The 26,573-nt window shown below is 41.4% G+C and overlaps 1 protein-coding gene across 4 annotated transcripts in view; it reads left to right on the top strand.

Moving 5' to 3' along the window:
- TBC1D5 (TBC1 domain family member 5) overlaps positions 1-26,573 on the top strand; it is a 728,182-nt gene that overhangs the window by 81,290 nt on the left and 620,319 nt on the right. The gene's annotated exons all lie outside the window — the stretch shown is intronic.

Here is a 26,573-nt window from a genome sequence, read left to right as displayed (position 1 = left end):
GATAGTCCCATTACTTTTGGCCCCTTAAAAAGTGGGAGGCACATATAGAAACCGTTGTAATTTCTACACCATTCACCTGATTTGGATGTAATTACCCTCAAATTAAATCTGAAAGTCTGCAGTTAAATCACATCTCGTTTGTTTCATTTCAAAGCCATTGTGGTGGTGAATAGAGGCCAAAATATGAAAATTCTGTCAGTGTCCCAATATTTATGGACCTGACTGTATATATCAATATAACATAAATGGAGGACCAAACTTTCTCCGATAAAAATAAAATAGGGAAAGATCAAGAACCACTTCCTCCTAGTGCTGAAGCTGCTGCCACTAGTCATGACATAGATGATAACATGCCATCAACGTCGTCTGCCAAGGCCGATGCCCAATGTCATAGTAGAGGGCATATACAATCCCAAATGACAAAGTTCAGGAAAATGACCTTAAAAAAAAACATTTAAATCATCTTAGAAGAAACGTAAACTTGCCAATATGCCATTTACGACACGGAGTGGCAAGGAACGGCTAAGGTCTATCCCTATGTTAATGACTAGTGGTCAGCTTCACATGACGATGGAAGCCCTCATCCCGCTAAAAAAATCAAACGAGTTAAGCTGGCAAAAGCACAGTGAAGAACTGTGCGTTCTAAGAAGATATCACAAATCCCCAAGGAGTCCAAGTGTGGTGGCGGTTGCGATGCCTGACCTTCCCAGCACTGGACGGGAAGAGGTGGCTCTTTCCACCATTTGCACGCCCTCTGCAAGTGCTGAAAGGAGCACCCACAGTCCACTTGCTGATATGCAAATTGAAGATTTCACTGTTGAAGTACAACAGTATGAGGATACTGGTGTAGCTGGCGCTGAGAAGGAAGTTGGCGAGGAGGATTCTGATGGTGATGTGGTTTGTTTAAATCAGGCTCCGGGGGAGACAGTTGTTGTCCGTGGGATGAAAAAGCCCATCACGGTCATGCCTGGGCAGAAGACCAAACATTCCACCTCTTTGGTCTGGCAATATTTCTATCCAAATCCGGACAACAACTGTCTTGCCATATGTACCATATGTAAAGGTGAAATAAGTAGGGGTAGGGACGTTAACCACCTAGGAACATCCTCCCTTATACATCACCTGCAGCACGTTCATAAAAAGTTACTGTCAAGTTCAGAAACTTTGGCTAAGACCGTAAGCAGTCCAGGGACACCTAAATCCCTTTGTCCTGTTGTATCCAAGCGCCTGCAAACCACACCGTCAACTCCCTCCTCGTCAATTTCCTCCTTAATCAGGATCGGAAGTAGTCCTGCAGGCCATGTCACTGGCATGACTGACTCTCCTATCCGGGATTCCTCCAGAGGATCCTGCATTGCTACGCCTACTGCTACCGACGCTGCTGCTGTTGCTGCTAGGAGTCGTTCATCATCCCAGAGAGGAAGGAGGAACACCACTACTTTTAGTAAACAATTGACCCTCCAACAGTCCTTAGCGAGGAGGATGAAGTATGACAGCAGTCATCCTGAAGCAAAATGTATAAATGAGGCCTTGACTGCTATGTTGGTGTTAGACGTGCGTTCGGTATCCGCCATTATTTAGAGAATTGATGGAGGTAGTGTGTCTCCGGTTCCAAATCCAGTCTAGATTCCACTTCACTAGGCGTGCGATAACGAGACTGTACAGAAACGTCAGAAAAAGTCATCCAGCTACCTCAGTGCAACCTTTTGGACATAAAAACACTATTGTGAGGTGTGAGGTGTTCAGAATAGACTGGTAATGAGTGGAAATTAAGGTTATTGAAGTTAATAATAGCATAGGAGCAGAAAAACCCACAAATTCTGTGATTTTAGCTGTTTTTATGCTTTTTAAAAAAAAAAAAGAAATACAGATCCAACACACAAAACCCAGAACCCAAAACACGAAAGAGTGGTTTTGGCAAAATCAATCCAGACCCAAAACCAAAACACGAAAAGTGGCCAGTGCACACCCCTAAAATATAAATAAATATATATATATATATATATATATATATATATATATATATAAATCACACACACACACACACACACAGTGCATCTGGAAAGTATTCACAGCGCTTCACTTTTTCCACATTTTGTTATGTTACAGCCTTATTCCAATATGCAATAAATTAATTTTCGTTCTCTAAATTATACACACAATACCCTATAATGACAACGGTGTTAATAGTTTTTTTTTTAGATTTTTGTAAACGTAATTAAAAAATAAAACTAAGAAATCACATATACATAAGTAATTCACAGCCTTTGCTCAATACAGGTTGAGTCTCCCATATCCAAATATTCCAAAATACGGAATTATTTTGGCATGTCTGAGATAATGAAACCTTTGATTTTTGATGGTTCAATTTACACAAACTTTGTCTAAGGCACAAATTATTAAAAATATTGTATAACATTACCTTCAGGCTGTGTGTATAATGTGTATATGAAACATAATTTCATTTCTGTACACAAACTTTGTTTGAACCACAAAATTATTGAATATATTGTATAAAATTACCTGCAGGCTGTGTGTATAAGATGTATATAACACATAAATGCATTCTGTGTGTATATTTGGGTCCTATTCCCAAGATATTTCATTATGGTTTGCAATTATTCCAAAATATGGAATATTCCGTTATCCAAAATACCACTGGTCCCAAGCATTTTGGATATGGGAGACTCAACCTGTACTTTGTTGATGCACCTTTGGCAGCAATTACAGCCTCAAGTCTTTTTGAATATGATGCCACAAGCTTGGCACACCTATCTTTGGGCAGTTTCGCCCATTCCTCTTTGCAGCACCTCTCAAGCTCCATCAGGTTGGATGGGAAGCGTCTGTGCACAGCCATCTTCAGATCTCTCCAGGGATGTTCAATCGGATTCAGGTCTGGGCTCTGGCTGGGCCACTCAAGGACATTCACAGAGTTGTCCTGAAGCTACTCCTTCGATATCTTGGCTGTGTGCTTAGGGTCGCTGTCCTGCTGAAAGATGAACCGTCACCCCAGTCTGAGGTCAAGAGCGCTCTGGAACAGGTTTTCATCCAGGATGTCTCTGTACATTGCTGCATTCATCTTTTCCTCTATCCTGACTGGTCTCCCAGTTCCTGTCGCTGAAAAACATCCCTACAGCATGATGCTGCCACCACCATGCTTCACTGTAGGGATGGTATTACCCTGGTGATGAGCGGTGCCTGGTTTCCTCCAAACATAACGCCTGGCATTGATGCCAAACAGTTCAATCCTTGTCTTATCAGACCAGAGAATTTTGTTTCTCATGGTTTGAGAGTCCTTCAGGTGCATTGTGGCAAACTCCAGGCGGGCTGCCATGTGCTTTTTACTAAGGAGTGGCTTCCGTCTGGCCACTCTACCATACAGGCCTGATTGGTGGATTGCTGCAGAGATGGTTGTCCTTCTGGAACCAGGCCTGGTTTCTTGGTCACCTCCCTGACTAGGGCCCTTCTCCCACGATCGCTCAGTTTAGACGACCGGCCAACTCTAGGAAGAGTCCTGGTGGTTCCGAACTTTTTCCATTTACAGATGATGGAGGCCACTGTGCTCATTGGGACCTTCAAAGCAGCAGATATATTTCTGTACCCTTCCCCAGATATGTGCCTCGAGACAATCCTGTCTCGGAGGTCTACAGACAATTACTTGGACTTCATGCTTGCTTTGTGCGACCTTATATAGACAGGTGTTTGCCTTTCAAAATGATGTCCAAACAACTGAATTTACCACAGGGAGACTCCAATTAAGCTGTAGGAACATCTCAAGGATGATCAATGGAAACAGGATGCACCTGAGCTCAATTTTGAGCTTCATGGCAAAGGCTGTAAATACTTATGTACATGTGATTTCTCAGTTGTTGTTTTTTTTCAAATAAAATTTGCAAAACTCAAAAAAAAAACTTTACATGATGTCATTATGGGGCATTGTGTGTAGAATTTTGAGTACAAACATGAATTTATTCCATTTTGGAATAAGGCTGTAACATAACAAAATGTGGAAAAAGTGAAGCGCTGTGAATACTTTCCGGATGCACTGTATGTGTGTGTGTGTGTGTGTGTGTATATATCTCCAAACAGGGGTCCGCACTCACTTAAAGTGATGAATTATATATATATATATATATATATATATATATATATATATATGTGTGTGTGTGTGTGTAAGAAAGGAAACAAATTGAAAGTATTAATTTGCTGTACAGTGTTATTTAGTTGAAATGTTGAAGGCGCAATTTTATTTTATATTTATGTGGCAATATCAGAACCACTTTAATACTAAATACTATAGTTGTTATTTTAAAACTACCGATGTGGTTTATTTAATAACTTTTTTAATTTTGCACTTATCAGTATAATTATAAGCTGAACAATGGGTTAAGCAGCTGATAAATGGCTTTAAAATGACATCACACAATTTGCATAGATTTTTTTTTCTTTTCTTTTTATTTATTTTGTAGTTGCAGTCATGCTATATATCCTCATATGGATAATAAGGTTCCAGTGCCAAGCAGACTGCTTTAGTTAACAAAGAATTTAACACAAATGCTTCCTTTGTCAGGAAGACTCTGGGGCTGCCAACTCTGAAAATTCAGTAGCCTAAGGCTGCTGTTAAGTTCAATTCCTGCTTGTAAGATCAGGTGGCACAACCGATTATGCTATTTCCCGAGACAAGAATTTTACAAGTTTTATTAGAAGAAAATTAAACTTTCTATACGAAAAGTGTGACAGGCCTACGCTAGACATTTAGTAAACGTTTATACCCTGCAGGCATAATAATAGTTTAATCTACTCTTTTTAAGTACTCTCCTTAAAACTTCTGTGTTGTTTCTTTGATGATGTGCACAGTTGACGTTATTTAAAACAACAACTCTTATTTAAAAACCAAGTTTATTTAAGATATAACCGGTTGATTATTTTTTCAACATTGTAAGAAAATGGGTGTTGTTTGTGAGGTGCAAGTTTAGACTATGGACCTCAATTACAAGGCGCAAGTGCCACATGGAATAAAGATGGTTCTGATGTCTACTAGGAGAAAAATTGTAAGGTTTTCACCATTGAAGATGCTCCTAAAGTGGTAGAAGGCTGTACTTTGATGTGGAGTTGACACTTTTGCACAGTGCTGTTCTCATTGTAGGCACATTTGTAGTTTAGAAGAGTGTGATCCACAGCACTTCAATAATAGAGACTTGACGCTTTTTTGTAACAGTTGCAGCTAATATGAGTTTCAAGGAGAGTCCACAGTCCCCTCAGAACAGGAAATGGAATAGACTTGGGGGAGACATATCAAAGCTTGGAGTGATAAAGTGGAGAGAGATAAAGTACTGACCAATCAGAGCTTAACTGTAATTTTTCAAACACAGCCTGTAAAATGACAGAAGCTGATTGGTTAGTATTGTATCTTTCTCCAAGCTTTGGTAAATCTCCCCCTTGTTCTCTTTTGGATCAGGTGTACAGTACCATATAAGTGAAAATCCTTAATGGCACAATTTTCAATTCAATATTGATGTAATTAGTTCCACATGAGTAATTGCTAATATTTTCCATTTAATACACAATTAAAAACTTGAAATTGGTCAATTGGCTAGTGTTGCACCCTTTGTATGCCACACTGACTACAAGAAAATCAATTTTTATTTGTATATTGACAATGAAATGTACAATAGTGAAATGTTGAATAAAAACATTCCTTGTGTCTGCTCACAATCATGGTTTATGACATGAATTAGTCTGGAAAGGAAGTATATAAGTGAAAAGAAGTACACATTGCAATAAATAAATGCATAGGTATTTCCATTGTTTTGTGTTTAGAATGACTCTTGTTGAGTGAAATTGAATGGTGTCCTACTGAATGCATGAAAAAAAAAAAGTGCACTTGAGGAGCTTTTCCTGTCTCCTTTCAGTTCAGTTGAGTTCTTTAGTTTATTCAGCGTTTTATGAATTTAGTTGCATATTACATGGTGTAACATGCCTCTCTCTAAAACAGTCATACATTCAGCTATTTCCTGTATGAGTTGTGGCAACGTTCCTTCCAATTTTTTTCGTTTTCTGTAATTGAGACAATATGCAAAAGAAGATGGGCATTGTAAGGCTACATTGATCATGGTTATATCACTTTTGGGCATACCATATACTCATGTATGCATTGCCAGGGGTAGGCCTCCCCTAAAAACTTGCGTCCAGTGCTGTGTGCACAAGATATTAATAAGCCCAACTTTGAAGGGGCACCTCCTAACTGGGCATATCTTCCTGATTCGGGACAAAAATCCTTATCTGTATGATGACAATACAGTCACCTTGATTCGGGACTGCCCTGCCTAAATCAGGACAGTTGACAGGTATGTAATACTATATTGTTAATAAGCCTTAATTAAGGACACTTATGAAACAGATTTTTAAGAAAAAAAACCCTCACAAACCAAATAAATGTTGCTAAAGTAAAAAAGCAGTGTAACATTTAGGGGCCTATTTATCAAGCGGCTTCTTTCTAAGACGATAAGGTTGATTTTAATTATTTTTTTTGCCGCATTTTGCTAATAGATACTAAGTTGTCTTAGGCTACTGACCTGCATTGACAAGGATTTATTTACCACTTCACCTTGTGATTCTCTACAAATATGCATGTGTCTGGTAGCCGACTTCCATAGTGGAATTTAAATCCCAGATTTGGGCTTTCATTCCCACTAATAAATATATATATACGTGTTCCGGCCATTTTCAGGGCGTGTTTCTGGCCGTGTCTGAGATTCTGTATGCAGAGAACATGGCTCCAGCGTCTCAGGTATAGCGGCAGTGCTCTGCAATGATAGACTCAGTCAAGGAGTCTGTGTGCCTAACCTGTACCCGATGCTGTGTATGTGTACGCAGCTGTAGACAGCGCTGAAGTCTTCGGTGGGCGTCTCAATACAAGTTTCTGCAGCTGTTGCATTAGTATAATTTTGCACATCCACAGCTGCAAACAACTGTGAATCAGGCCTCAAGTTCGTAATTATGTGGGTCCCGAGGTTCCATCATTTAAAAATGTGGGTTCCTGTCTCATTTTTTCTGGATCCCATCATAGTTTATCATGTTTACCTCATCACATGCCCCTTAAATGCCCCTTAAATGCCCCTCAGGCCTCCCAACAAGCCATTAGCATTTCCCACATGCCCCTCAGACCTGCTAACATGCCAAATAAATTCTCATCAGACCTCCCCACAATTTTTATCTGTCCATTATTCTTGCACTCAGACTTCCCCACATGCCTATTATTATTATATGTAAATCAGACCTCCCAACATGCCCATTAAATGCCCCTGGGACCTCCCTATATACCTCTTAAATGCCAATCAGACACCCCTCATGCCTATTATATATGCCTCTCAGTCCTCCCATCAGACCTTCGCACATGCCTCTTAAATACCATTCAGACTCCCACATGCCCCACTTAGTTACTAGATTGATTGGTACTATCCTTGAGGAAAGCTCCACACAGACACAGCATTTGTATAATTCAAGAAACCATTATGTCTCAGAGAGGACACTTTAGAACAATTGAACCCTTGCCTGCACAGCAACACAGAGTAGAGGCCGAATTGAATTAGCCCCGTTAAGCTAACGGGGTTGACAAACTGTGATAGCCTCGGGCTTTAACGCTTAATGAATTCCCCCCCCCCCCCCCCCTAACTAAATAGCAATTACACAGTGAAATGTACTGTTAGCGGCACTGGACCTCCAGCTGCAACATAACTATATGTTTCACTCGGATCATAGGCGTAGCACTAAAATTTCCTTAGTCAATACAGTTGCAGCAGCCTGGTGGTTCCCCTGAAGCAGAAGGAATGAATGGCGGTAGAGCATAGTCTCCTCTTCTGATTGGACAAACACGTGTTAGGAGCATCTAATTGGGAGCCCTGAAGATGCTGTGATTAGCTATGAGGACAGCACAATATTATTGGATGAAGCACTTCCTACGGGACCAATTATTATTTTTTTTTCCACCTTTGGAGTCCCCATAGCTATTTTAGAGTAAAAGATGTGCAATAGCACATGAATGCGAAATTACGAATTCTGCTTCCTCCTTTGTAGGTTCATATTGCATGTTTGACGAAAGCAGTGCTATCACCTGCATTAACCCTTTCATGTATAGAATGAAAAAAAGCCCTATTGTCAGCAAAAATTCCCAGATCTACCAGCAACAGTGTAGTGTCCATTGTTATTTCAGCCCCTTAGTTGTTTAGTTGTGTTGCGTGTTTTCTAAAGCTTATCATCTGTTTCATTAAGGTGGGTACACACCTGACAGATATATCTGCAGAAGATGGTCGTTCATACACATTGAACGGCCATCATCTGCTTGTGCCCTCGGGTCCCGGCGGCCGGGGGGGAGGGACCCGGTGCCCGGGCGGGGCCGTGTCCTGCCCCCCTTCTCACGGCTGCCGCTGTGTGTGAACGGACGGTCTGCAGACCGCCCATACTTGCCTGCTGATGGACAGACATGTCTGCAGACATATCTGTCCATCGACTGTGCAGCACAGACAATGCAATATGTCGATGAACGACGACGTTCACCGACATATCGAGTGTACACACTGGCTGACGGGCAGCAGATGCATTGGCCGATCAATTGATCTGTCAATGTATCTGTCAGTGTGTACCCAGCTACTTAAGGAAATAAACAAATATGTGTGCATAAGGAGTTGGCCACATACAGGTTTTGGCAAGAGTATTATTTTGATACAATATTACTACAGTAGGACTACACTCATATGGCATGATAGGTTCTGAAACCTTGACAAATTTGTAAATGCAGTCATAGGCATACCTTGCTCACTAAGGTTTCTTACTTGACATTTAAAGTAAGAGCCTTAGGATTCCTCTTTTTATAGCCCCTACTGTAAATGGTGCACTTCGATGTCCGAATAGAACACCGAAAGAGCGGAACATGAACTAACAGTAATGGACATTGATATAATTGGTATTTGGTAAATTTCACACACTTTTTTTTATTGTATTATGGAGCGTACACACGGTCAGACTTGTCAGATTTGTCAGATGAACGATTAAACGATTTGGACGATTTGACCAAAGTTTTGAACGATTGAACGATTTTTGACTGCATTAAAATGAATGGAATCGTCCAAGTCTGACTGCAAACCCATCAGATGTCAGATATCGTTATCTGACAAACGGGAACGCGCATCGTTGATCGTCCATCGTTCAGGCATGTCAGATATGAACGATTTTCTTTCAGATATTTTTAAATCGTTATCGTCCATATCTGAAGAAAAAATCTGATCGTGTGTATGCACCATAACTGTTCAGATACCACAAGTCTAAAACGATTGTATATATGTTTGTTTCTGGAACAACAAACCGATCAGTAAAATATTATCCTAGCTTTTCAGCTTACAACATATCTTTGGTACATAATTTAGCATTTGGTGATTTGATAATTTACTCTTCACTTTCTTTTTCTGACGCAAATAAATCTGAATATGTGGGCGGCTTTTATTTCTGAGAAATCGGTTGGATCTGATATTGTCCTCAGGACAATATGGGTTTGGATTTTAACCCAACCAAACCATTTTATACAAGTATTATTTACAGGAGCTTAGCTATAGTAATGTCATGCATATTATAAGAATAGTGTCGCCTCAGATGGGTAGTTGTAACAAGCGCTTTAACATTCTGTGTAAATGCTGTAACACTGGTTTTCTGAATTTGCATTTTATGGAATTTCTAGTCAAACTAGAGCTGGGAGAACAATGGTTTAGACAGTAAGATGCAAGGATCAACTGCACCTGAAAATATGATCAGTTTTAGTGCTAAAGACAGGGACCCCTATAATAGTTTGAATTAACTGGTAGTCAGTATCTTACTACTATAATGCTTGGGGGCTGCTACCGCAGACAAGTAAGTAGAGTACAATAAGATGGAAAAGAGAAAAGCGTTGCTTCTATGTGATGCACAATATAAAATGTAACTTTTACTCAATAATTGTAAAAACATTTTAATAAAAAAACAGTAGTTTCCAAAAGACTGATAGTCACGTAAATAAGATATTGCTGTATACCACTTAATTTCTTATGTAAGTGTTGAATAAACTCCAACTCATATTATGGGGGGAATTCAATTAGGTGCGAGTTTGCAAAAGGTCACTAACTCGCACACTTCACCTTAAAGTTCAGACACTTCGCCTTCCCAAGATTACATGTTTTTAGCAATCTTGTTTTGCTTGACAGGTATGCATTGGGCTTCAATAAACGTTTAAAAAAAGAAACCCTCTGTAATACTGCAGTCATAACTCTCCATCTTGTTTGCATTATAAATTAAAAAAAAAAACGTTGCACAGAGAAACAATATATGCACAGTCAACAAATAATTCACCTATCACTGTCCGCGGTTAATTATCAGTTAGCCAATCGCATGCGGTTCACTTGTGCTTTACAACAACCATCAACATTGTGTAACTGCGTTTGCCTTTGACGACCTGCAAATGACACTGATTTGACGTGTGTGTCTCTGTGTGACAGTTTTTATTTGTTCATGGGAACACACCTTTCCTGTGCGTAGCCTAGTGAATGACCTTTCACTCCCCCATTCTACCTCTACAGGGGCAAGCAGTGGTAAATGCCACAACTCCCTAATCTCACAACTGTGCGTAGGTGTGTATGCACGCAAATGGTTTTCTGTGCTAACTGGTTCAACCACTGTGTGGCTTCTAATGATGATGTAATATATAGTAATGGTGTGTACACACGGTATGACTTTTATGAGCAATTTGAACGATATTGTTCATATCGTTCACTTTTTTGCAGTCACCATCCTGACAACGAGCAATGATTCGCCTACCCAGATGAACGATAACGATATCTATGGTCTTTCATGCATGCAGGCCAACTTAGACGATTTTGTAAAGATTTGCCTGTAAAAAGATAGCTTTACTGAAATATGTATCATAGATATCTATCAGTTTGTACAACCAATATCGTTTGACCTGCACTACAGAAAGTTGGAGGGAAATCTATCAATGATATCTATGGTTGTTCAAGTTGTTCCATGTGTAAGGCTTCTTATTAGGATGTCTGGCCCTGATTCAGAGCCGGACGCTCTGACAGAGCACTCGCTCTGAATCAGGGCGTCTTTTTTTTTTTTAATGGAGCGGCCTTCTGGCCGCTCACATTGCTGTGGGTTACCAACCACAGCTAATGCGAGCGGCCAGGATGATGGTTGCGATGGTCTTGACCATCGCGACCATCGGGCTTGCGACGAGACCCTTGTGGTAGGGTCTCGTGGCCGCAAGCCCCCGAGAGCTTTCAGCTCAAACAGAGCCGAAAGCTCTCCCACTGACATCACTTGTGATGTCAGTGGGGCCGCCCCCAAACTGTAGGCGTTCTCATGGGAACGCCTCCGTCTGGGCAGCCACCCCCCCCGGCCCGCCCACCAAAGGGGGCGTGCAGTCACTCAACATCGACAGCACGCCCCTTTTGGTGCGAGACCCGGAGCGACGGTTTGCCCGTTGCTATACGGGTCTCGCGCATGCGCACGACGGAGCCGGCTCCGTCGTGTGCATGCGCTCTGGGCCACCATCGACCCAGTTGCAAGCGCTCAGTGCCTGCGACCGGGTCTGAATCAGGCCCTCTGTTTGCTTTGCATGCAGTACGGCACAAAGCTGTGCTTGTGATGGAGCCCTATTTTGATGAGCTGAGGTCAGCACTGTATTTCCTTACCCCATATAACCGTCACAAAGACCACCTTTCCCATAAATAGGCTACATGGGTTTTAGTTTTCCCACCAGTCACTTACAAAATCATATTCATATTCTGTGTTAGGCTCAGCAATGGGATTACACATGCCTAGTATAAAGCGATGAATAAATCAGTCTTTGTTCACCTGTAACTTTCTATTGTCACTGTGACCTGGGCTTTTGGTCATTGCCCATTTGTCATTTTAATTAATTTGATTCTTCTATGTTTATTTTCTTAGGTAATATCACCTATTAGTCTCATCAGTAAATGTGATCAGGTTTGGGACATGTGTGTGTAGGATGGTAATGCATATTTCACATATTTTGACAGTAATCGGGATGTTATCTAACATTTATTTGTGAATTTGTTAGTCCTCATTTGGCATTTGTAGGACTCATTTTAAGAGTGCGAAAAGAAAAACGTGTTAACAAGTAGAAGGTGCCTAAGTAATGTTTCTTTCATCCTTTCAGTAGATGTGTGTATTGCCATTAATATTGAATGTTTCATGTACTTGTATGAATAATGTTAAACTTTAAGTTTACACCTCGAGAACCATGTAATTTTCTTTTGGGGATGATAAAACATGGAACACTGAGTGTAAACTTAGCATCTCACTAGTTGTCACAAGTTTTCTATAGAGTATAGTAAACACATTGCATAGGGGTCGTCTAGTGTTCTGCGAGGGAAACTGTGGTACAGGTGGTTTTTAGCTGTATTATTTTTCTTTTATACACAAAATTGAAGTTGCTCAGATTAATGTAGAATAAACACAAAAATCTACCCTGCACATTGCTGCCAACCCATACAAAAGCTGCCTTTCAATTGGTACATAACAGGCAGAATTCTTCATTACACACATTTGGATATACTGTATATCAGTGGTTCCCAAACTGTGCGCCGTAGCACCCTGGGGTGCCTCGAGACACTTGCAGGGGTGCCTCAGGTTGGTGATCCAGCACCAAATGAAATAATTTAAGGTCAATTTAATGTAAATATGTGGACAAACAGAAGCGTAAACCTGTCCACCACCACATAGCTGAACCTAAGGTTAACAGGTAAGCACAATTTGCTTCACTTTACTATAAATTTTTCTGAATCTCTCAATAACAAACTTAAACTAGGGGTGCCGTGAAAACAATGCTGATACTCTAGGGCGCCGTGATTCAAAAAGGTTTGGGAACCACTGCTGTATATGATAAGCCACTCACCACTCCATGGCACTTGCTAAGTGCTCCTAACTCAACACAATGAGAGTCTCTGTATTGGGTCATATATTCATGTGTAGTTAAATTGAGTGCAAACTTACTAAAAGGTATCGCAAGAACCACTGAAATAGCACTACAAGGACCAACACTCCCTGAAGCCTAATGATTCCATAGATGCCTCATACACAATGATACACACAATAATTTCTCAAATCAATTTATAACATACTTACCTACCTTTTATAATCTCTTCCCGGGAGAAGCCCGGGTAAGAGAAGCAGCAAGGGGCCGATGGGGGCGGGGCCAAACGATTTGCGTCATTAAGCCCCGCCCCCTCGCGACAAAACTGCCTCGATTGGGTAAAATTTACATAGGGGCGGGGCCAAATGCCGTGATTCATGCAGAATCACCTCTTAGGCCCCGCCCCCTTCATGGAGACCCGCGATCGCCGCGGGTTTTCTCCTCATTCTGCCCACTTCACTAGGAAGTGGGCAGAATGCGGGAGAAATGCCTACCCTTCCGGGGTTGCGGGGGGTTACCCGAAAAATTAGGAGCCTCCCGCGAAAACCGGGAGGGTAGGCATGTATGATTTATAAGTAGTAGCTGGTGCTTAGAAAGAAAGAGGTCATATAGAAACAATGAATGAACATCCCCCCACCCCAGCACACTGGTCAGCCATTAACAAAGGACCTGATTCAGCAAAAGATACAATTGCAAAGCCGCGAGCAAGTGGCTTTACAATTCCATCCTGCAAATATGCAAATGCAGCAGGAGGTGTCTGACACCTCCTTGCTGCATCTGCGATCACAACGCTGCCACCAAGGTCACAGGGGCTCCCAGGGGGGACTTAGGGTTAGGCACCCCCCGGGTGGGTTAGGTTTAAGCTAGGGGAAATGGGGGTTACGGTTAGGCACCCCGGGGGGAGCTTAGGGTTAGGCAGTGGGGAAGGGGGGGTTAGAGTTAGGCACTTGGTGGGGGGGGAGGTTAGGGTTAGGCACCCCTAAGGGAGGGTTAGGGTGAGTTTAGGTTAGTTTATATTTACCTTTAGCGCAGTCGGGGTCTTCACCTCTGCAGGGCTTCCGCGGGCGGCGGTAAATCATGCCGATCCCCAGTGGTTGCCCCTTTGGTCAGGCTGCGGTAACTGGAGCTTACTGCAGCCTGACCGGGTCTTGTCAGCCTGCTAGACAATGCAGTCTGCGTCCATGGACGCAGATCCTGGCCTTGCCACTCCTGGGAAAACGGGGGCGCCATGACCCCGTTTTTTGGGAACGCAGGCCTTCCCTGCATCGCCCCACAAATGCCTCTACCTGTCAATCAGGCAGAGGCATGCTGAACCCTGCATATGATTGCACAGGACCCTTTGCACAGAACTGGTCCTGCACATGCGCAGATTCCAGATAATCTAAACTAAAACTGGCGTTCACTGCTGAATCCAGCCCAAAGTCTGATATTCTAGTTAGTTGTAAATGAAATGCAGATGTCTTAGACGTAACTAATAAGAGTGGTGCTAACTCAATGCAGTAAGAGGCTGAAATTACACAAATTGAATGATTGTCAGACTTTATTTTTTGGACTATCCGCATCATACAGTTTTTAGTAAGACTTCAGTACACGCATTAAATGCTTTGAAAAATAATTGGGTGTACGATGCTTAACAGATGCGGAGTGACAACCTATAAAAAAAGAAAAAAGTAGCTGTATAAATATGCTCACATTACAATAGGTAAAACCTGGAGACCCAATGAATTTTGTCATCAGTGCAATCAGAGGACACTCAAGTAACCAGTGGAGGTGCATCAGAGGCTCTGATCCCAGCTTACTCACAGGCACTAAAGGGACATCAGAAATTACTCTGCCCTGCTGGAAAATAAATGATCAGTGAAGGCACAAAGATGCTAGCATAGTAATAGAACTATCAGAACAGCACAGAGGTGTGGCCCGAGATGCTAGTAAAACAATTCACAAGTCATAAGAGAAGACTACTTTTCTAGCAATGCAAATCAGTAGGCTCTATGTTCCCAAAAAAACCAATGGGGACATCAGTGCAGGCTTTAGAATGCTAGAAGAGTAATAAATTGGACCAATTAGAAATGACTCCACATTGGTGTAATAGGAGTAACCAGTGGTATCGATCAGAAGAAGATGAGATGCAAGCATGTACAATGGGGCTTTAGGGCAATGAACTCTTTTTTTTTTTTCCTGTTTTTATATTACTTTGACACATTTTGCTACATTCCAAAATTTGCTGCATCATTTTCTTTTTATCTAGTTCACATGTCCAGTTATTTGCTCCTTTTCCAGGGAATAGCAGGAGATTATTTGCTTGTATCATATATAAGGAGATTAATCTTTTTCAAATGTACATTATTTTGGTGTATATGGGTAACTCTGCCATACTATGGTCCCATGATAACCTTCTACTTGTTTATAATATTTTTAAATCTGCGTTACCATGTACTGAAAATATTCGTCTAACTAGTTTCTCACCCTATTCAGAGCATTCCTCGGGTACTTCTGGTTCTTTAATATGGAATTGTTCGATCAGTGCCATTTACCCCTTTTAAAGGGTGACATAAATAGGGGTGAGGATTTGAAAGGCAGCTTGTTCATTTGTCCTCTGGCTCAATTTCCCACCCTCCTAGTTTTCAGCTGGGGGGTGCGTGAGGAACATAGTAGCTCCAGGGGTGTAGGAGCAGTGGATGGCGCTGTTCAGGTGGCCATTACACACTGACTGCTGTTGAGCGACTTGTGCCATGGTGACCAGAGCCTGATGCTGGATACCGGGATCACTGTGTCGCGCGACTTTTTAGTGACACACACTGACAGCAGTAAGTGTGTGATGACCCAGAAGCAGGGCTTGTAAGCCGCGGGCGACAAAGCAGTGTGCCCTGAGTGGAGAGGGGTGGGGTAAATAAAGCCACAAACAAGAGCGTGGCAGGTTAAAGGTGGCACAGGGTGCATTCATTACACAGCAAAAAACTGTCTCTGTAGTAGTGATTTTATTTTTACATTTCTCATTAGCCTCACATGCTGACCATTCTCTCTGTAACAAAATTCAGTATGGACCAGGGGTGGGTGCCGTAGCATAGGCTTACATAATACATTAATATATATAATACATAATATACATAAATATGTTTGTGGATAGCACAAATTGTTAATTAACAGATTGATAATAATGAGCAGAAACAAACTGTGAATAAGACATATATATAAATTGTGTTCCCTATGAATTTGCAGGTCAACAGAGTAAACTCTAGTTAACATATATGAAGTGCTTTTTAAAAGCAACCATAACGTATTTCAGGTAACTTACAGCAGGATGTAAAGCTCACAGCATTATATAATATAGTATAACTTAGCATTATGTGATTATGAAGTAGAATTCATTCATGTTCACATGATGTGTGCCTTAGTTAATTACTCCTCGCCTCTTATTCATTACCAAATTCATTCCAAAAGTTTTAGTTCAAATGTGCTGGATCACATAGGAACAGATTAAACATTTACCGTATATACTCGAGTATAAGTCGACCCGAATATAAGCCGAGGTACCTAATTTTACCACAAAAAACTGGGAAAACTTATTGACTCGAGTATAAGCCTAGGGTGGGAAATGCAGCAGCTACTGGTAGTAATCCCTCCCCTGGTACTGCCCCCAGTAGTAATATTCCCCTTCTGGTACTGCCCCAGTAGTAATCCACCCCGTGGTACTGCCCCCAATAGTAATATTCCCCTCTGATAGTGCCCCCAGTAGTAATAACCCCCTGGTAGTGCCCCCAGTAGCAATATCCCTCCCTGGTAGTGCCCCCAGTATTAATCCCCCCCTGGTACTGCCCCAGTAGTAATCCCCCCCCTGGTACTGCCCCCAGTAGTAATATTCCCCCTCTGGTAGTGCCCCCAGTCGTAATACCCCCCTGGTAGTGCCCACAGTAGTAATACCCCCCTGGTAGTGCCCCCAGTAGCAATATCCCTCCCTGGTAGTGCCCCCAGTATTAATCCCCCCCTGGTACTGCCCCAGTAGTAATCCGCCCCCCCTGGTACTGCCCCCAGTAGTAATATTCCCCCTCTGGTAGTGCCCCCAGTAGTAATACCCCCCCTGGTAGTGCCCACAGTAGTAATAACCCCCTGGTAGTGCCCCCAGTAGTAATACCCCCCCTGGTAGTGCCCTCAGTAGTAATATCCCCCCCTGGTAGTGCCCCCAGTAGTAATATCCCCCCCAGTAGAGAGAGATGTAATAATAATAATAAAAAAAAAAACACTTACCTGAAACCCCGCTCCTGGTCCCGACGCTGCTACTGGTTCCTCCGGCCGCTTTGCATTATGGGAGAGACGTCGTCATGACGACGTCTCTCCCATTACCCACTGCGGGAGCCGGAAGATGGCTCCTGCAGTGGGAGCAGCAGCAGTCGATGAGAGTCTGACAGACTCTCATCGGCTGCTGATTACAACAAACACACAGCTGCCGGCTCCGGCGGCTGTGTGTTTGGCAGTGTGCAGTGCTGACCGAACTCCGTCCGGTCAGCGCTACACACGCAACGCAGCTGTGTCACAGAGACAGTCTGCATCGCGGCCCGCATGGTAGGCTACTCAGCTGCGTACCATGCGGGCATGACTCAAGTATAAGCCGAGGGGGTGCTTTTTCAGCACAAAAAATTTGCTGAAAAACTCAGCTTATACTCGAGTATATACGGTACTTTCTGTACCCAATGTATATTAGCTCGATCATTGATAATTTCTGATTTATGCTATGTTTTTCTTTATATTTGCACCTAATGCGTAAACCCATTACTTTTTTATTTAGGGGGATATGTGAGACATACAGATGTGGACAAATTTGTTGGTACCCCCCTTACAACTCATTTAAACATTGCTTTATTCCTCCTGAAAAGTAATGAAATTAATAGCTATTCGCTACTGTTTACCGGCATGACAAAGAAACTGTGAAAAGAAAGAAATTATTGCTTATTCTCAAAACATAATCTAAAGTAACCAGGACAGATTTGTTGGTACCCCTTTAGTAAAGCTAATAAATAACTGAATTATAGTGATACTTTAATCTAATTGCTTTCTTGAATTAGCATCATGCATGTCTTCAATCTTCTAAACGGTCATTCGGCCTATTTAGATGGAGAAAAGTAGTCACTCTACTGTTTGGTATCATGGTATGCACCACACTGAACATGTACCAGAGAAAGCTAAGGAGAGAGCAGTTTGAGGAGATCAGAAAGAAAATCTTAGACACACATGTTAAGGTAAAAGCTATAAAATCATCTCCAAACAGCTTGATGTTCCTGTGATTACAGTTGCAAATATTACTAAAACGTTTAAAGTCTATGGGACTGCAGCCGACCTCAATGGACGCAGCCGCAAAAGGAAAATTGACCACAGATTAAACAGACGGTTAGTGAGAATGGTAGAAAAAGAACCAATAAAACTTCCAGAGATACAAGCTGAGCTCAGAGGTCAAGGTACGCCAGTGTCCGATCGCACCATCCGACGCTTTTTTAGCAACTGAACTTCATGGAAGAAGATCCCGGAGGACTCCTCTTTTGCTAAAAAAAACCAAAACAAAAAAAAAAAACATAAAAGCCAGACTGTATTTTGCAAAAATGCATATTTAGAAGCCACAATACTTCTGGGAGAAAATCCTTTGGACAGATGAATCAAAACTGGAGCTTTTTGGCAAGTCACATCAGCTCTAATGTTCACAGTCTAAAAAATGAAGCCCTCAAAGAAAAGATCATCATACATACTTTGCAACATGGAAGAGATTTGGTTATGTTTTTGGCCTGCTTTGCTACGACCCAAAAACACACAGCTAACAGCACCCAAGAATGGATAAGGATAAAATACTGGACTATTCTGCAGTGCATTCGATGAGCCCTGATCTGAATCCTATCGAACACCTATGAAAAAAGCTGATAAAATGCAGCCTGGAGAAGCCACCCATCAAACCTGCGATAGTTGGAGAAGTTTGCTCAGGAAAAGTGGGACAAACTACCTATTGACAGGTGCAGAAGTTTCATGTAGTCTAACCACCCGGAGCAGCCAGCAGACTTCTGAAATCGTGTGCTGCTCCCGGCCGCCCGGAAAACCATACAGTTATCCCGCAGTGCCACTTTCCTTCCAGCCGCACCCACTTCACCGAGCAAAGTGGGCAGGCCAGATGGCCAATGACGCAATTCATGCTGAATCGTGTCATTGTAGCCGTGTTATCGGCATTGTATAGTGGGGGCAGGGACACATGCCAGTACGCCCACTTGCCGTCCCCTGACTTCCCAACGCTGTGCCGACCTGGCTGCCCCCTCGCAGAAGGTGCAGCCAGAAAGTCGGCAAGTATTCATTGAGAGCTACAGAAATGTATTGATCAAATAACGTCTATCGGAGAAGGATACCAGGGGCGCTGAACCAAAACAATAGAACTATGGTACATGTAAGAAAATGTGTAGAAAAATATAATACATTCCTTTTCTCTGTTTTTCGGATACCAGACTAATCCAATTCTCCGGTTCCTAATATAGTATAAACTCCAAACAACAGGGAAAAATGAACTTAAAAAAGAAAATATAACACACAACTCGTGTAATATGTACGAGACCGTTCAAGAAAGAAAATTGTCCACACAGTGCAGGTGATCCACCACCTCAGCGTACCTTTTATATGTTAACGGGGAATCTCCCCTATTATCATGCACTCACAAGACCAAGTCTTTGTATAAGGCACATAGCAGGTGTTTCTCTAGTCTCCTTTGACATCGGATCCTAATTCCTCTCAACCGGAGCAACAGACATCAGATTCCACCATGCAAATATATTTAAAAAAAAAGCACTGTATAGTGTAACACTGCTTTTATTGTATTAAAATTGCAAATGTACGCTGCTGAACATTCCACAGCGCATAGGAACAAGAATCCTAAACTGATATAAATTGCAAGCCTACCGGATGGGATACAGGACTCTGTACTAGTACCCTGTACCAGTGTTGAAAGTAAGAGCCACGCATTGCGACGCATTTTCGGCAAAAAAAAATTAGAAAGCCAGACGCTAGCAGAGTTGCAAGGGACCTGGCGGCTCACTCACGCCAGGCATATCGCGCTGCATGGAGTATTGAGGCTAGATGAGCAAGGACACATCTGTAATAAAGGGGTCTATTTACTAAGCAGAGTTAGGAGATAGAGTGAAAAGTGATAAGGTGCCAGCCAATCTGCTCCCAACTGTCATTTTTCAAATACAGCCTGTGAGATGGCAGTTGGGAGCTGATTGGCTGCCACCTTATCACTTTCTTAATACTTTTCACTCTGTCTTTTAACTAGGGATGTGCAGGCTCGGATAGGTTCGAGTTTGCACGTTGAGTTCGGATTTTTCCCTCCAAAAAAACGGAACTCAGAAAGAGGCTAAACGTCATCTTACATGGACGAACATCATCATTCCTGGACTTTTGTCCAGGAATGATGATGTTCGTCCATGTAAGATGACGTTTAGCCTCTTTCTGAGTTCCGTTTTTTTGGAGGGAAAAATCCGAACTCAACGTGCAAACTCGAACCTATCCGAGCCTGCACATCCCTACTTTTAACACTGCTTAGTAAATAGACCCCATAGAGTTCTACAATGTAATATTATTGAAACTGGAAACAATATTGTATGAACATAAATGGCAGGTGCAGTCCTATGTGCAGTGGTCACGGAGAAACCCCACAGATGCAGAAACAAAAATAAATTGTCTATTATTTAAGCTTCATTTGGCACTTAGTTAGATTTACTTAATTTTTTCTAGTTGTTTAGTTTTAGATGACTAAATCGGTTGCATATGTCTTAATGCCAGTGGACAGCTGTAGTATTAAAGAGTGTACTGAATTATGTGAACTTACTGTACAGTATATGCATCTCCTTAGCAGTGAGCAGCAAAGAAGCATGCCTAATGCCGCTTTTAAATGAAATAGTAATATAATTGTTGATAAGAACCTTTAGAATTCATTATATGGTTCAATTGTAGATTGTTTAAACAGCATTTCTTTGCCTATTAAACTAATTCAATGTATGCTATGCTTATTTTAACTAAGCAAGGCACAGGACATTTCTTTTTGGATTAATTAGCTGACACAGTCTGACCTTAATCCAGAAAGAGGGCTTCTCCTGAATATCGGAGAGAGCGAGAAATGTTTTCTCCATAGTATAAGGGAAGGAATAGAGCAGGTTATTTTTTTGTCCAAAGAGGTTCTGGGCATCCACTATACAGTTTTCTGTCAGATATCTGTCCAATCTGGCTGGTTGGAATGAAAACCTGGTAATGTATGGGAGCAAATGACAATCATCCATTTGCTCACAAACACTGGAAAATAGACAAAAATGGTCGTTCAGACAAATTGGTTAAAACAGAAACATTTTACCCATTTGAACAATTTTTTTTGTCCTTTTTTTCAGTGTTTCAAACCATATGATCGACTGTCATTTGCTCCCATACATTACCAGGGTTTCATTCCAACCAGCCAGATTGGACAGATATCTGACAGAAAATTGTATAGTGGATGCCCAGAGTGTCATCAAAATTATTCTAAATATTTGTCGTTTAGTATGTAAACGACAAATATATAATGTAGAATTACGCTGTCCCAGTACCAAATCTGTCCTTATTTATATTTCCAGAAAATTGTATTTGTTTGCTTATTTCTCCTCCCATGGCAAAGACAATTTACCTAAAATTAAACAATAATAAAAAAAAGTTTTGCTTTTTTTAAAATTTTAAATTACATTAAAGTGAACTAAAAGTGAATGTGTGCCATTTTTCTTTTCTAACCACCACCATGAAATACTTTGCAGTCCTTGCTTTAGTATTGATGCACCTTTTTAAAACAGAAATAAATCAGTTTCTGCACATAGGTTTTCATAATAAAATGTGCACTTTGTTTTTTTTATTTGTTTGAATGAAATTAAGAAAACGTATAAGAATCATATGGTAGCCCAACAATGCATACCAGTTTGAAGTGTAGACAACCCACAGTATTGCATCAAGTGAGTGGAACCCTGTGTTTTTTTATATCAGGATGGGGGGAGATCTGGCCATTAGAACTCCCTGTCTCTGTACTTCTTAACATATACAGATGTATCCTGCTACATCGTTGCTGTGCACGCAGCAAATCGTTCCATGCATGGCGCGAGGTGTGCACTCGCGAGCAGACGCGCACTGCGTTTGCACCCTCGCCTCCATAGGATTGCATGGTGTGTGCCATAGTGTACCGTAGCATATGCCGCTGCGGGTAATCGCATGGTGCGATGTGTGCGCACACTTGAAGCCCGATCGGCAAAGATGTAGCAGGACACATCTGTACCATGGTATAGAGTGTTATTGTCTTGTGATCACTGGTAAATAATTATTAATAAGGCTCTGTCAAATGAGGGTGCCCCCGATCGCCGACTCTACTATTTCTACAGAGTAGGTTGATGCTGCCTGGGGATCACAGACAATAACCATATATTAACAACATAATTTGAAAGCAGGGACTCCCCAGTGGCGTCAATAGAGTTGGTGTCACCTAGTTCGGACTCCTTGCGCGTGCCTTCATATCGGCGCTGCCAAAACTCCCTGTTGTATGCCTTTTTAGGCGCCCCCGTTTTTGGCATGCTGGGGACTTGCTCAGAGCTTCTGGTCAGCCCCCAGCCTCACCCAGAACAGTGTGGATGACGCGCTATTGTGCGAATCATCCATCACCGCTGCTCTGCTATTTTGGTGTAACCCGATGTGGTCCGCACCCCCATAGTGACGCACCGGAATATATTGAAGCCAGGAAATGGGGATATCCTTGTTCTTTTTGATGTCTGTTATATTTTATGTTTCAAAATTGTTTACCTTTTTAAAAAAGCAATGCAATAATTTAGCAAATGCATATTTTTGTCGTTTTCCGTAGTCCCTTTAATAAATTGCCTACTTTCCTTTTACATGGTAAGTGACTTGCACATCCTGTACAGAAGGATCGGCCTATGGATTTTATTAATAAAACAGGTGGCATCTCCTGGTTCCGTGCAGCTGATATATAAAAACATTGAAAATAAACCTTGATTTAATGGTGATAGATTAACATAACCCGAAGAGATATTATTGTACCTCAAGTGAGATATTGCTAATTTCAGGATAGCCTTGGGCGTTTATAGCTTTACCATATGTATAAAGTTTCCAATCATGTGCAACAGTGTAAATATAGTAGTCAATCCGAGAAACAGTTAAACAACTTGTAATGTGGTGATTTTTATGTAGTGAAGCAAAAAATTTAACGTTGTTAATAATCTTTATCTTCCACATTGATCTGGCATCTTTTGTTACTTTACATTAAGAAATAGCAATAACATTAAAATGAAATACAAATATTAACCGATCACTGAACCTAAGATACATGGTGACTACAAATGCCGTATAACAGTTTCACTATTTTCTTGTGCACACCAAAGTTATCCCATTAAAAGCAACTGCAGTTCGTCTTTTTTTCATCTGAAATAGGATCAGAAAACACTATCTAGCATAGCAAATGTAAATACAGTGTCTATATCAAGCTCTGTCATGGTATACTAACTTTGACATATACATTTGGGAATGTTATTAGTAGGTATTCTCTACAAGGTGACTTGCATTTCAAGTTTAGTGGTCCTTTAAGGTTATTTAGTCAGTTAACCTTCACCAAGTTTGCATTATGTGGGGAGAACTGGAAGCGGAAAAATTACATTGTACACTTTTTTTTTTTTTTATAGCTGTACTGATGAATAAGTCCCTAGACACCTTTTTGTACTGATTTTGGATATATTTTTATACAGAGTAATCATGTGCCATCAAATGCATTTATTTTATAGTGTGATCGAACTCCATTTGAATAGCCTTTCCTTAGAACTTTTTTACTTATTATGTGTATCAAGGTTTTAATCCCTTCACTTTACTCTATATTAAAACTGTGTTGGCTTTGGTTGCAATGTTTTATTAAATGCAAGGTCATCAAATATAACCTTTGCTAATATAGATTGAGAATAATTAATATAACCATGTTTAACCTGTTCAGTGCCACAACCATAGATTGCAGGATGCATGTGGATCCTGATCCTGGCTATTTTAGTAATGTGGAGTGATTTGTGGGATTCTGTTTTATTTTCATTATTTTCTTGGGGTGTTTTTTTTTTTCTCCTTTTTGAGTTAAAAATGACTCTCTTATGGCTTTTTCTATTCCACAGGTTCTCAAACTCTGTCCTCAGGACCCCAAACAGTGCATGTTTTTCAGGTCTCCTCAAAGAATCATAAGTGAAATAATTATCTCCACCTGTGGATCTTTTAAAACGTGTCAGTGAGTATTGAATACACTTGTGCACCTTCTAGGTGACCTGCAAAACGTGAACTGTGTGGGGTCCTGAGAACCGAGTTTGAGAACCACTGTTCTATGCTATTGTGTTTAATGTAAAATATATCCCTGTTTATCTAATATTGTTATCGTTTACACAGCAGGTACACTTTTATATCATCTGCTAGAATATGTGTATTACAAACAATACAAGACAAGCAGGCTCTGCTACTAATGCATTGATTAGACCAATTTTTATACATTATGAGGCAGATGTACTAAGCTCTGGAAGTGATAAATTGGAAAGTGATAAATTCCCAGCCACTCAGCTCCTGTCATCTTACAGGCTGTGTTTGAAAAATTACAGCTAGGAGCTGATAGATTGGACCTTTATCACTTTCAATTTATTACTTTCCAGAGCCTAGTACATCTGCTCTTAACTATATTATTTTGTTCAGTGTATTCACATTCCTAGCGGAATATATATAACTGTACCAGCAATCAGTGTTCCCTCTAAGCTGTCCTGAGGTCTCCACACTGAAGGGCTGGTATCAGGGATGTCTTAGCAGCATTATAGGCCCTGGGAAAAGCTATGCACTGGGTCGCCACCCACCAATTTACAGGAATAAAAATTTGAACAGTCAATAAAATGTAAACCTTTATATTTATTGGTACTTTCAACAACATCAATGTTTAAACATAAAAAAATGATGTAAAGTGAGTATTAGTCTTCACCTCCCTCTTCTACAGATCGCAGTGCAGTTTCTGGTCTGTACAGCTGCGACTAAAGTATAGGGGGGCCCTGAGAGATTGGGGTCCTTGGGGACATGCCCCCTGTGCCCCCCTTATTCCTGCACTGGCTGGGAGGCAGGTATAGAATGCTGCCTGGCTGCTCTCATTGTGTGAAATTCACAATCAGAGCAGACTGGATGCGTCTTTCTCTACCTGCCTTTCAGCTGGCTACCCTATGCTCAGAGCGAGCAGCCACACACTCCATATAGATGCCCCCGGCCCAGCCTTCTCGAAGGCCCCTAGAATTGTGGGGCCCTGGGCAGCTGCCCAGTGTGCCTTTATGTTAAGATAGGCTTAGCTGATATTGAATGGGAGAATTGGTTAACTGGGATGTAGTCATGATCCCGGTTGTCCAGATGCCGGCGCTGGAATCCCAACACCAGTTAAAATTTTGGCACCAGCATCCCAACAGTAACTATTGTGGTTAGGGGGAGTGTTAGGCTGCGGGGGGAGTTTGGTTTAAGCTACGGGTGGGGAGGGTTAGGTTTAGGCTATGGGTGCGGAGAGTTAGGTTTAGGCTGTGGAGAGAGGGAGGATTAGGGATAAGGAAAGAGTAGTATTCCTACCTGCTTGTGTCAGGATTGTAACCCATATCCAACCTGGTGAACTGGCTTAGGAGTGTGGTAGTAAAGTTTAGCCTCCATTTCCCTATGTAGCCAGAAATCTTTTTTTTATTATTCACCCTCGCCCTCCTTTCTGCCCATACAAAATCCATTGGTTCAGATAATGAAGCAAGCAATTCCTCCCACCTCCCATACACTCCTCTTCAGCAGTTTAGACCAATGAGAAGCACTGGCATGGATTGGGGTGCTGGTGGAGTGGGGGAATATAGTCTCTTTTCCCACGAGATTAATATAGTGAGGTTGTTCCAGCGCTGGTCCATTGGAGTCATGATGGGATTCTCTGGATGGTTTGTTGTAACTTTTTACCTACTTCCAGCCAAAATTAAGTGTTTAGTTTTGGATGTAATTATTCTATAAACGGTGCAAATTCCCTATTCCATTAATGAATCATCTCTAAAAGCTGTTTTGCCAAAACCAGTCATTGCCATACACAAGTTTTCAGTAGTAGAGATGTTTTTGCCGTGCTTCAGAACAATTTTCATGCCTCACTCAATTTCTAATGTAAATTAGTAGTAACATTGGTTATCCATTTGAGAAATTGAGTTGGTTTAAAAATAAAAATGCACTTATGGTGTGTGGTGCTTTGTGTATCATCCAGGGAGTGTTTTTCTGTTTATCTGTCACTTACATTAGAAGAAGCAGTCACTGGCTGCAGGTGACATTAAATATTAACGGTTAACCTCAATTCCTTTACTGACCAAACATACAGCCGAAAGTTCTGCTGGATACATGCCCTGCAAGTGTTCACAGTTGGGAAGCAACATTGTGAAATGTCTCGCTGATGTATACCTGTGTGTGTGCGTGTTTGTGTGTCTGTGCCTGACTTTAAGCCCCTCATTGTTATTCTATCGTACACCCTCGTTTTACATTTAAGATGTCACATTTATGTTTCAAGACCTCTCGC

Source organism: Taudactylus pleione, unplaced genomic scaffold, assembly GCF_031769625.1.
Source record: "Taudactylus pleione unplaced genomic scaffold, aTauple2 ptg000053l, whole genome shotgun sequence".
In the NCBI taxonomy this organism is placed as follows: Eukaryota; Metazoa; Chordata; class Amphibia; order Anura; family Myobatrachidae; genus Taudactylus; species Taudactylus pleione.
Note: the sequence above shows the minus strand (reverse complement) of the source record. Positions and strands in the feature narration are given on the sequence as shown.